The sequence below is a fragment of the Passer domesticus genome, chromosome Z (assembly GCF_036417665.1).
Source record: "Passer domesticus isolate bPasDom1 chromosome Z, bPasDom1.hap1, whole genome shotgun sequence".
Taxonomy (NCBI): domain Eukaryota; kingdom Metazoa; phylum Chordata; class Aves; order Passeriformes; family Passeridae; genus Passer; species Passer domesticus.
In genome coordinates this window covers 44,613,651-44,626,283 of record NC_087512.1, presented here as the reverse complement: position 1 = coordinate 44,626,283, position 12,633 = coordinate 44,613,651, and the positions used below count along the sequence as shown (strand labels likewise).

The 12,633-nt window shown below is 42.7% G+C and overlaps 1 protein-coding gene across 3 annotated transcripts in view; it reads right to left on the bottom strand.

Annotated features, from left to right (window-relative positions):
• ABCA1 (ATP binding cassette subfamily A member 1) overlaps positions 1–11,118 on the bottom strand; it is a 92,741-nt gene extending 81,623 nt beyond the window's left edge. For 2 of the 3 annotated variants that reach the window (XM_064405071.1, XM_064405074.1), the window contains exon 1: positions 10,962–11,118. The gene's annotated coding sequence lies outside the window, so the exon portion shown is untranslated. Of the gene's footprint in view, positions 1–1,879; positions 1,996–10,961 lie in introns of those variants that run through there. The other variant, XM_064405072.1, reaches the window with a different exon arrangement.
• Between the last annotated feature and the right edge of the window lie 1,515 nt (positions 11,119–12,633).

Here is a 12,633-nt window from a genome sequence, read left to right as displayed (position 1 = left end):
GTGGAAAAGCTCTCTTCCGGCCTCTGGAGAAAGGGAGCGGAGGCCGCGGGGCCGGGGCCGGGCTGCTGGCGTCCTGCCCCGCTCGGGGTGGGCGGCTGAGGCCAGGGCGGCCCTGCAGCCCCGCAGGGAGCGGCCCTGCGGCTGGAATTAACACAGCAGGGCCCGGACACCGGCCATGCGGCCGATCCCTTCAGTTCGGCCTGAAAATCCATCACACCACGGCTGCTTCGGCCGGCAGGGATCACATCTCCATCAGCAGGCCCCGGGCGAGATACTAACTCTTTCAATGCTTAAATAAGGCTGGCAGACCTTCAATCCTCCCTCGAGTGAGAGAAAAGGACAGAGTCAAGACATGTATAGGAACAACATGAAGACACCAAGGTCAATGAAGAAAGAGTCAAGTCCCAGATGGAAAGAGAATGAGGAGATGCCTTAAGTTTGGGCTGAAATGCTTTTGTAAGGCTGTAGAGAATGTAATTGATACATCAGACTCTTTTTCCTTATAACTCATTGAAAAGTATGGGGAGATGAAATGTTCAAAGACATGAGCAAAGGCATCTATGCTAAAGCAAGCAGATGTTGAAGTAGCTGTGACCCCATGAGAAGTTTGAACAGAGAGAGAGAAGAGTTTTTTTTCCCTCTGCCCCCAGGGAAAAAGGAGAAGACCTCTGTTCCCAGAGATGACTATCTCAGAGGTAGATAAAGAGAACCTTTGCACTTGAACGGCTCATCTTTAAAACAGTATCCCATAAGTTGGCATGGCCCATAAATGCAGCTGTGGGAAAGCTGTGAAAGATGGGAGGGATATCACGATTGCAGATTCCTGGGCAGCTGCTATTAGTGGAAATTAAAAGCTACAAGAAAACCATGTTTGTGGAGAAGTCTCCATGGCTTGGCAATAGAAACTCCTCTCTCTAAATGAACTGAAGAAAGACTATTCTAGAAGTAGTTCTAGAATAGAACTGACTTAGAAGTCCCAAGTTTTGTCTCTTTACACTGTCAGTGAGAAAGAAAAGAGGGTGTGTGGAGGGGGAGGAGAAATGTTCTAAAGGTTTTATTTTGATTCTTGTTACTCTTTCTTTTAGTTACTGTTAATACAGTTTTCTTTATACCCTTTTAAAGTTTTGAGCCTGTTTTGCCTTCCTCCTAATCCTACTTCACAGCAAGAAATGAGTCAGTATATTCTAGTGGGTGCATTAACATTTGGCCAGCACTGAACCATCACATTAACTGTTGCGTTGGCCAGGAAACCTTGAATTGGTGAACCAAAACCACTACACTGATCTACACAAGACAAACCACCAGAGGACTACTGGCCTGGATGGGCACTAGTGTAGCAGAGGTGCAATTAAGTCTAGAGTCCAGAACTAAGTCCCCAGATCTCCCAAATCAAGGTCTAGCACCTTGGCCACTTCTCTGCCGAACACCAGGATTTCCCTTCTTCCAGCACAGTAGCTGTAACTAGAAAAACAGTATTGATCCCAATTATGTTAAGATTAGGCAGCTGTGGACAAGTGCAAGCTATTTTTGTCCTGCTGCTAGAGATCTAATTGGATATAAAATTCCCAGCAGGCAGTGGAAACAGGCAGTGAATAAAGAACCAAAAGTAATGTCCATTCTGTGACCTAAAGTCACTAAGCTGGCAAAACACAAAGGAAGAAAGCTGGCATTCCCATCAGTAAAACTTTCAAGTAGTCAAAAAACTCAAGACATCTACTGGAGCTCTAGGAAAGAGGGGAAACTGCCACCTGAACAATGACAATTTTATACAAATAACAGCGCCAATCTTTAAAGTAAATCTTTTAACCCAAAGAGCCTGAAATAGGTTGCAAAACAGTGCCATAAAAAGCATTAGCAGCACAGAGCTCAATCAACTCACCTAAGGCCACAAGCAAGCAGAAGCAGAGATTAGAATGAAACCATCAGATCCCACACATCCGTGTCCTGGCTTAAGCACTGTTGGAGTCTGTAGCAGGCACAACCAGTGCAGGATCAGCAGCGGAGGTGTGAGCTTTGGACCTACGGGGTCTTGCCTGGGACACAGGATCGTTATCACTGGAGGCACACAGACAATAAAAGCTGGTCTTTCATAATCTCCCCACAGAGGACATTTCTCTCCCTTCTGCCAAATGCATAAGGAACACGGAGTTTTCTATTTCATCTAAAGAGTTCTTCAGTGAGAAATGCTTTCCTCTTCAAAATCACCCAGGTCACACCACAGAGTTTATACCAACTCCTTGTTCCTAGCAATGTGATTGGAGACCTTCTGGGTCAGCAGACAAGAATTTAATTAGGGTGACAAACAACAATATTTTAGTGGCAGGTCTTGGCAAGATCCTCTACTGGTTTACTTCCCACACTGACTACCTGGTCTTGGGTAAGGTAGTAAACAGATTCCAGTCTAGTTCTCCAGTGCTATCTAATATTGAAGGCAACTGGTAAATGACTTTCAACACAGCCATCCAGCTGAATTTGTTTTCCCTCTTTGAGGAGCATGTAAAGTTTGGTAAAACCAGCATTTAAAGGATAATGCCAAAATATCAGGAAGCTGATGAAGCAGTCTCATGGATTACCTCTAGCAACCTGCCACCTCTGGTCAAAGACACACAGCTCCCTACTCATCTACAGAACCCTTATGGCAGCATGCACATAGCTACAAAACACCAAATAAATAATTTCACACTGTTATTTAAGGGGGCTCCAACCTCACAGAATATTGGAGACAACCACTGGAAAAGACTCCTTTCAGCACAGGCCAACAATAAAATACTTATTCACAACCTGCTTGAACTTCTGCTATGAAAACTAGTGACAGAACCCAAGCCCAGTATTAGGTTCTACTTGCTGCCCTAGGTACTACACAGAGAAGCAAGCCTCGATCTTGCTCTTAAACAACTCAAGGCCAATTCAATGTCATGTCAGGAACAGAAATCTGACTTCCCAACTCTTCAAGCAAAATGGCAAGGGGCTTCTAAAGTTATTTAGCTTTGGCATGAGAACTGAGCAAACAGGTATTTCATAAGTCAGTATATTATGTGCTGGGTTCTTCTGAATGCTCCACTATGAATAGATGAGCAGATGACAATTTTGAAAGACCTGGCCCAAAATTAATACAATGAACACTGACATTCCTGGTACTAAACTGTTCAGAGTATCTAACTTGCCTCTCTTGTCAAACTCCAAGGATATATTTCTGAGACACTCGTGGGCCTATCCTTACCAATCAGCAAAAAAATCACATGGGACACTTCATCAAAGAGGAAAACACTAGCTTACAAACTGCCCCATAATAAAGACTGGACTACATTTTTCAGAGTCCTCCGTGCCTCCTTAAAACATTTACACACATGCACATTTTCAAAAATGGTTGCTGCTTTACAACCTTCCCTTGTGACACAACATGCCAAGTAATTTTAAAAAACCTGTCACAGGTTAGCAATATCTGCCTAGCAGAATGACCACAACAACTGGTTCTCATTACTTCTAACATGCTTATAGAGGGCTCATTAATGAAAACAAACAAAACTCCAATGCAATGAAAGATGTCAAGTTTGCATGCACCATAGCTGGATTTACCCTAAGGAATGCACATGCAAGGGACTGTGGCATGCACTTAGGCAAGAGGATTGCTTAAGTGTCAAGTATAATATGCAAGATGAAATGCAGTCATCTATTTTACAAAAAAAACCCAGCTTCCACTAAAAGATTGTGAAATACGTGAAGCATTTCAACTTCCAACATTACACTGAGTGTCCCCTACTTTGCCCATGGAAGAAAAAAAAAGGCAAGAATCTAGTCCATTCTTTGGCAAAAACAAACACAAAATGTGATTTGCTTTATCACGGCCAATGTCCAAAGCTCCATAGTCCATATTAGCAGATGATTTTTTTCTTTTTTTTTTTTTTGGCTCTCATAGAATGGCTCTTTTCTAGTGGAATGTAGAAATAATAGAACATCCTGCTAAAATAATAATTGCGACATTTGAGCTCAATTCATGCCATTAAGCTTTGATCTCTGATTGAGTATAGTATCACCAGCACACAGCCTGCAAAAGGCTGTGCTACACAGCCCCAGTCACTTTTCCCAGCTTTTGACACATTCTGTTGAAGGACAATAAAACTGCAACTACGAAAAAGGGGTAAAGAATTTCACATTACAAAAGGTACCTTTCTGTTTGGCAGCAATCACAAAGGGGAGAAGGAAGACACAGCCTCCCCGAGAAAGCAGCTTTCCCCAAATAAAAATCCACATTCTTGGACAATGTTAGAACAGAAACACTTTGAACCACCACCCCTACACAGAACATTCTGGTCACTGAATCATTTACACTAATCAGACAGATACCTGGTTTTAAAAAGTGCAACAGTGACAGGTGCTCCACGATCCTACTGCAGAGTCACTGAAGCATCTGGCATATTTTTGTCTTCTTCTGAGCAAAGTTAGGAAGCCTTGTGCCCTTGTCATCACATTCATAAGGACTTTTTTGGAAAGGAATGACTTATCCTATATCTTGCTTTTGGAACTTCCTGTTTATCTTCAGAGAAGACAAGGACACCAACGGTGTTCAATACAAGATTAAACTGAAGTTTAAGTGTATACCTGCCCTGTAACATCAAAAGAAACTGTAGTATTATTATTTCTCTCTCCATCTTTGCCATTTGGGAACATCGTGCCATAAACCAGCATGTATTTTCAGTAACAGAGCAGAACACAACATGGCTTATAGTGTAGAGAACATCACAGTGGTGCCTTTGAGATTCAGAGGCAAAAAGAATAAGCTGTCTGTTAAACTTGATATCTACACAAGTGCACTGATACCTGTGGCACAGCCATAAGTAACAGCAAACAAAACAAAAATATCCCTGAAATATGCAGAAAAACATCAGCCAAAAAAAAGCCTCTAGCACAATGAAAGGAAATGACATTGACGAAAGAAAGTAATAAACTGGCAAAGTCAGTATTTAGCAGCCATTGCCAGCTTGAGCAGAGTTGGAGTCTGTAAAGCCTACAAGACCTCAGCTTCCACATAGCTACCATCTAACTGTGCTGATATGGGAGATGGTAATCCACTAAAGTGACACAGAGATGCCCAAGTACTTTTGAAATCAGTGAGTGTCAGATGAATCTATGAAGAGGAATGAAATTATGATCAACCTTGGCAACCCATACAGAACTTCAATAACCACTTATCTCTAAAGTTATTCATAGAAGAATATGAAAATAGCTGGCACACATGATAAGGCAACCCACATACCTGCTGAGTCAGGTGTGGCACAGGGCAGTTAGCTCGGAGCACTGCCAGAAAGCATGCGACAATCTTCCCGTTTTGCCTGATCCACAGAGCTAACAGTTGTTACTCTCAATTTCTATTCTTCAGCTCCAGCTGCACTCCCCCACGACTGAAACTTCAGTCCTTAGGGTGAGCATGGCAGTTAAAGCCATGTAAAGCAGGCTAATATGTACTTAATTCAACACCATGCACAGACATATCCAGGAAGGAAGGATGGCAGAATCTGTGCAAGTCCTAAACTCCACCTCTGTAATTCAGAAATATTTTCAGGACAGAGCTCCATTAGTTTGCTCTTAAAGCTTCAAGGGACTAAACATAGAGCTGAAGAGCTGTGGTCTACTAAATTTCAACCAAATTACTCCAAACAGCAGGTAAGTTCAGAAGTAGAATGAAGTGCAAGAAGCAATAGGCTTACAAAAGAGCAAGGTGAGGAAAAATAAATTTTGCAAGTTTTTTATGGATATAGGATTCAAAACATACTTTTTTTACATTAAGTTTAGAATATACTTAATAGTGTTGAATAAGGAGCCAAAGAACACTGCAACAGACAACCCTATTTTGCAATTATATCTGGCTTTATATATATGAAGGTAATTGGAAGAATAGATGTAGAGATGAATATTAAGAGTATGTCACAAGAACATGGAATGCAGCTGTGGGAAACATGGCTGGCAATCAGAAGAACAACAAAAATTATCTGGGAAAAATAAAATCTGTAGAAATATGAAAACTGATGGTAGACAGGTGATTGTATTAGTTTGCTAAAAGAAAGAACCAAGTCCAGATCTCTCCAAACACAGTAGAAAACCTCTTATTGTTTACTTTAGCAAGAATATTTAAATATAGCTTTGGAGCAAAGCAGTAAGAACTGCTACTCTAATTTAATAGGGTAAAGAATAATTAAAATATCTAAAATACCTTAAAACAAATAAATTTAATAAAAAGCATTTTTGCCATTGGCAGAATAAAAATACAAATGCAGAATCCATTCAATTCAGTTTATTAAATAAGAACATCGCATTCAGAAGAAGAGTAGATTTCAAACTTTGGCTCCTGTACTAGTATCACAAATAAATATGCATGTATCTGCATTCAGAAAAGCTCAGTGCTGCTTTATTGTTTGGATGAGGGAAGTTCTGGGTTTTTTTAAATCACTCAGGTTTGGTCCTAACTATTTGTATTGGCAGTCATAGTCAAACTCCTGTTGCAGGAACATAATTAAAATAACAGGAAGAGAGAAAAGGCCACCAATAGATCCCCAGAATATCAATATATTCCTCATTAATACAGCTCTCAGAATATTTATGAGAACTTACTTGTTTCTTTTTAAGGCACAAAAAATTCAGCTGTAAAAACAGGTATATCTCTAAAAACATTGGACTTAAACCCAGCTTGCTGACACTAGCAAAAGAGCATGAAGTCTCCCAAAAAAAGATGCGCTACCTGCTGAATGCGAGAAAAAACACACTTTGACTTCTACCATAAAGAGTATAAACTTTGGTAATGCCATTACTAGAGCAATAGTGAAAGTAGATAAGAGGAAACAGTCAAGTCATCACAAGAAGGGCAGAGGGGCTGGGGTCCAAATTTTCCTGGTCCGTAACCTTGCTCTTGTCACCTACATCACCAAAACTGCTGCTCTGCAACCTCCCACCTGGCTTAATTTTGACCTTTATTAATTTAACAAGTACTATGCTAATGAATATTAGCTGCATGGCTTGCTTGCTCCCAGGAACATCCACTCATTTGGAAACAGACTAGTAAACAGCAAGTTGTTTCAGAGAGTCAAGCAAGTAAAGTGCTAACAGGTTTTGGCCAGCTGTCTTCCACACAACCATGCCTGCTACTTGCTAAAAAGGAGACCAGTTGCCCAGAATGATCTCTGAACTGTGTGGTAAAAGGCTCAAACTTACTTCCTTCACAGAGAACTATCTAACCCAAGCCAGAACACTCTTAGAAAGGCTCTTTGCTCTCATTTTTCTGTCCAACTCCAAATGTTCTCTAACAAAGTCAGCATAACACAAACCAATCCCATTGCATTAGGCAGAGCTCTGCTAAGCAACACTCCTCCAGAAAAATAACAGAAGAGGAAAAAGGTCAGCTTGTATGTGGATACTTATGGCATTCAAACTGACATGCGTTTTTATTACCTATGATCAAGATTTTTTGCTAATAACCCACGATTAAAGATCTGAATGCTCCCATTTTTCCTACAGCGTTAGCCAGTTGTGCCAGGAATGTTGTATCAACAGTTTTCCATCCTACTCTGTCCCTCTCTTGGACCTTGAAGCAAGCAAAAATACTTTTTCTCCCCATCAAAAATGCAAAAAAAGACAGGACTAGTTTTGCTTCCAATTATTTTAAAGAAAGGGAAGAGGGTACTTTAGGTACTCCATTCAGTAGTTTTATTCATGGTATTTCTTCTGAATTATCTGTATGACTTTTGTGTAATCAACACAAGCAAGGCATGCAGCTACAGAATGAGACATTTTAACTTTTGGGTTTTTCTGTGTTGATCATCTTTTAAACACTAGAAGCAGATTCTTACCAGGGTATTTTTTATCTATACTCTTAGTATCAGCAACTGCAGATGCACATGCTCATTAACTACACCGAAAGTTTCTAGCATTGAGAATCAAATCCTTAGCTGGCATAAATATGAAATGATCTTAGAGTAAATTTCTTCCATGTCACACCTGAAGAAAGCAGGCAGAGTCCCTAGCAGCCTCAGATAATCAAGGAAAACCAATCTTATACATAGTGTCTTACTAAACATAGTAAACTCTGACTCTAGCTCCTCTCACAGGAGTCATCAAGAATAACCAGCAAAAGAGAACCATGATAATGTTTGGTCAGCCACAGCCTCTGCACTTATTTCAGGATTTGGTGTGTTGCCTAGCCTAGAAGACCTACATAAACACTGAGGGTGCCTGCTTCAAGGTTATTCAAACAAAGTGGTAGTTTGGGTCCCTCTCTGCTCCCTTCTGTCATCATCTTTGTGCTGGCACCAGTGCTCACAAAACCATGAGAAGACTCTGAATACAGGATGCTGGGGTGAAAAAAAAACAAAACCACCAACCACGCAAAAAGAGGAGAGTTTGTTTTCAATTACTCACCCTGGGTTGGTGAACTCCAGTGCCTGCACAAAAGATGAAACACACAGAGAGAGAAAAGAATAGGTAGACCAGGGGAAATAAAGCAGGTCCATTAGTAACTCACTAGCAACCTTCAATTACTCTGGATTAAAGTTCTGGAGAAACCACACCCTAAGAAATACTGTGCCTACATGGTGCAATGCACATTATAAACACTAGCAGAGCTGATCGTATTTGGCCACAGATGGATGAGTTCAGTACCAATCCTCCTTCTGCTCTGTCTTTGTGAGTCTAACTCTGCCAGGTGAAGTCAATGGTGAGAGAACAGCCTTGCAGAAATGTAGGCAAGAGAAGACTTCCTTCCTGAAATATGTGTATTACACTTGACTAACAAGTGAGAATTCTTCAACACAGAATCCGCACAGAAGACCTGCTGTTACTTTGTTTAAGTCACTAAGGCTTATTCCTGAATGATATATCCCAAATCTGGTACCAGATCAACTAAGTCTCTAATCACACCAATACAGCACTGAGTGATGTTTGAATTAGAAAAAAAATTAGCATTACAAAAAAGGTTTGCTAACAGCTGCCTATGGCACACTGATTTATAAATGCGCCTCAGCCTCTGTGCAAGAAGAGACCATTACGAAACTTTCAACATGCTTGCACTGCTATGTGGCTCTATTCAGAGGAAATTTGGAACTAATATCCAAAAGATTACCATGACTCCTAGAAACATTAAAATCTTACATATAACTGCACCCAAGGTGTTTATGTCATGTAACTATCATATGGCAACATGTTCTTCAGCAACAACTTATTGGGGGAAAGTTACTATAAATAATTTTGGGCTAGCTGCTGGACTATTACACTCTAATGAAATATTACAGCAAACTGCAATTTTTCATAGGCCAGAGATCAGCTAGTAACCCCTTTAGAATACTTACAATGAGCTAAAAAAACATTATATTTTATTATTTAAGGCTAAATATTTTCAAGAGGTTCAACTTATAACACATGTGTTCCATGCTGCCAAACTTATAGTCCCATCTTTTTTGTTAAGGGCTGACTTCTAATTTTTACCATAATCAGCCCTACTAAATTATGATTACAAGAAAAAATGTGCTTTATGTCCTGAGTAAAGGCATCAAGCTCCTGCCCATACCAGATATAGACTGTGTCACACAATTCACTCTTACATAAATTAAAATTCAAATGTGCACAATGACGACCCACCCAAAAAATCATTTTTATCTGTTAAATCAGTAAAACACTGCAAAGTCCCAGGTACTACCCATTTAGCTTAATATCCTACTGTGTCATCACAGAATCACTGATTTGAGGAAAGTTGTCAGCATATGTTGCCATTCTCACTTGTAAGGGAGTCAAGCTGAGCCACAAGCACCAAGCACAAAAAAGCATTTGCACTGAATGTTCACTACCATGACCCCCTTTCAAAACTGAGCAAGACTGCTCCATTACAATAGCCTTTCGACAGCAGGCTTGACCATCTGTTGTTAATGGAACATCCCCAAGACACGGCTCTTCTCCGCAACACAAGGACCAACTCATTTTCAAAGGTGAAAATAAATTTTAATGCATTAATCCATAGCAGTAATTTTCAACGTTCAGTTCATTTTAGGCTTTCATCTAGAAGATGTTTACACTCCTCTGGCTTCACCGAGGTCTATTCCAACACACTTGAAATCAACTTTGATCCTTTAAGTACGTTTTTGTACAGCCTTTAAAATCTCCCGGGCCATCAGCTTGGGGGAAAAGGGGCACTTCTGGTTAAAACTAGGAAAAAGTAGGGTTTAATAAGGACTTTTAATTTAGAATCCGAGTATCTTTCCAGACAGGTTTCAAGCATCTGGGCTGCTGTGCAGCTCGTCTTTTGTAACAACAGCCTGATGATAGGTTGCAGTGTAGCACTCCAGACTTCACAACAGTCAAGCACGCAGCAGTACGATTTGTTGCATACAGCTGAGCCTCCTGCCCATCACAAAGGCAGCCACATCGATTTTTTATTTTTACACTCCCCCCCATCCCAAGGCCCTCCCTTTATCCCACCCCCGCGACTTTACAGGATTCACGTAGGAGTGAAGGGGATGAAAACCCTCCCGTTATCTTCCAGCACCCAGCGGGGCCGGGAGAGGCAGCGGTAAGGTGAGCCACCCTCCGCGAGCGCTGCCAAGTCAGAGTCGCCTCGCTCAGGATAAGCTAAAATAAAATAACTATTTTTTTTAAAAATAAGCATACACAACCACGCCCCCCACACACGCACACACACACACACAAAGACTATCAGCTCCTCTCCGATGCACCGCTACGCCGTAAACTATCTTCCGAGCCGCGCTGCCGACAGTCTCGGCAGGCAACACGTCGGAAGACGAAAACCCTAAAGCATTAAGAAAATAAACAGGCAAAACCCCAAAACAATAGCAAAGCACACCCACACACACCCCCACGCATTTGTGTTTTCCCTCTAGCTTTGCGCCGTCCGTTCCAGGCGGAGAGGGGACAAGTGGGGAGCCTCCCCGACAGCTGCCCGGGATGCGTCCTTCCCCGCCGCCTACCTCCCCGGCCGGCAGCCGCCGTCGGTCCCGAGGGGAGCCGCCGCCTGCTCCGCGCCGCGATCCCCTCCGGCTCCGCTCCCGGCCCCGACGCCGGCCCCGCTGCCGCTACCGGGCGCCCCCGCCCCGCAGAGCCTTTTATAGGGGCGGCGCGGAGCTGCCCCCGCGGGCCAGCCCGCCCCTTCCCCGGCCGGGGCCGCCCCGCGCGCTGCTTTTCTCCTCCCTCCGGGGTCCTCTCGCCGTCGCCTTTTCTCGTTTCTGTTTGCCCTTTCCTTTCTTCTTTTTCTCCTCTCCTGTCCTCCATGGGTCGTCCCCCCCCCCACCCCTTTTTTTTTCTTTTCCCTCGGCGGCGGCTGCTATTGGGAAGGTGGGGGAGTGCGCGGCGATTTGCATGTGGGCGTGCACACTGCAGCCAAAAACAAGCTGCGAGGATGCGTGTGTCCGCCCCGGCGCCGTTCAGCGGGACGGCGCTCCGTGCGCTACCCGCGCTCGCTGGTTTTTGTGAAACTCCGCGCTCCCAGGTGCGTCAAGAAGCATCCCAGCCCCTCGCGTTGCCTCCCGGGCGTATCTTCCCGGGGACTGTGGGAAGAAAGAGCAGAAACCCGGGCATGGAGTTACCTGTGAAGCGAGTGTGCTCCAGCCCCCACGTCTCCAGGCCTGCACGGCTCCCCGCATCTCCCGAGCTGAGCCGGTACAAACTGGGCACAGATCCGTCCTCAGCTGTACAGCTGCGGAGGTACGGAGTGTACCAAGAGTGTTAGCCTGAAAGGAACCAATCGATGATAAACAGCTTCAACAGGACCAGATGCCCTGTACTCCATTACAGCGATAAAAAGGCAAGGAACTGTGAAAGGTAACACTTAGATAGATAGGCACAAATGAGGATGAATTCAGTTGTGTCATTTTATGGAGGAATTTACAACTATTCACAAACTTTATAAAAACAAATCTCAATTTGTTTTTAACAGTTCACAGTGAGGAAGCTGACTTCCTCCAAATACAAAATCCATGAATATTGATAGTGTGTTTTGTTTACCAGAGAAATGGCCTGGTCTTAGCAATATTATCTGGTTGCTGAAGGTGTCCTCCGACATGAAGTCCTCCCGTAGAAACCACCCATCATGCAAACCCTTCCAAATTTTTTGCTTGTTACATATCAGGAGCCGTGTAAAATCATGCAGTGCAATTTGTGAAAGTATAGCAGTGCATTTTCAAGGCATAAAATGCTCTGTGAATGAAAACAAGTAATGTACAAAAGGCAGGCAACTCTAAATTATGATTCCCTCTACAAACATAATGCACTGCCATTTCTCTTCTGCAGTGAAGTGGTTGATGTTTTCGTTCATGCTGTTAATGCTTTGCCTTATTGTGAGCAATCTGGATGACACATGGTTACTGAGGGAACCGTATCTTCAGGTTTCCTGGCTTTTATTTCCATGCTTAGACTACCACAATGGTATTTTTTCAAGTGGCACAGAAATGCCAATACCTGAAAGCAAATTCCAGAGAGCTCAGGCAGATTGTAATCTGACGTCACGCATTGGAGAATCATAGATAGCAGTGAATATTCCAGTTAATAACGCAGACCCTTCTACACTGAATAAAAGACACATTTTGACACATTCATATTCACTGTGACCCTAGCTCCTTCCCTCAGTACCTGTGTGTTAACATC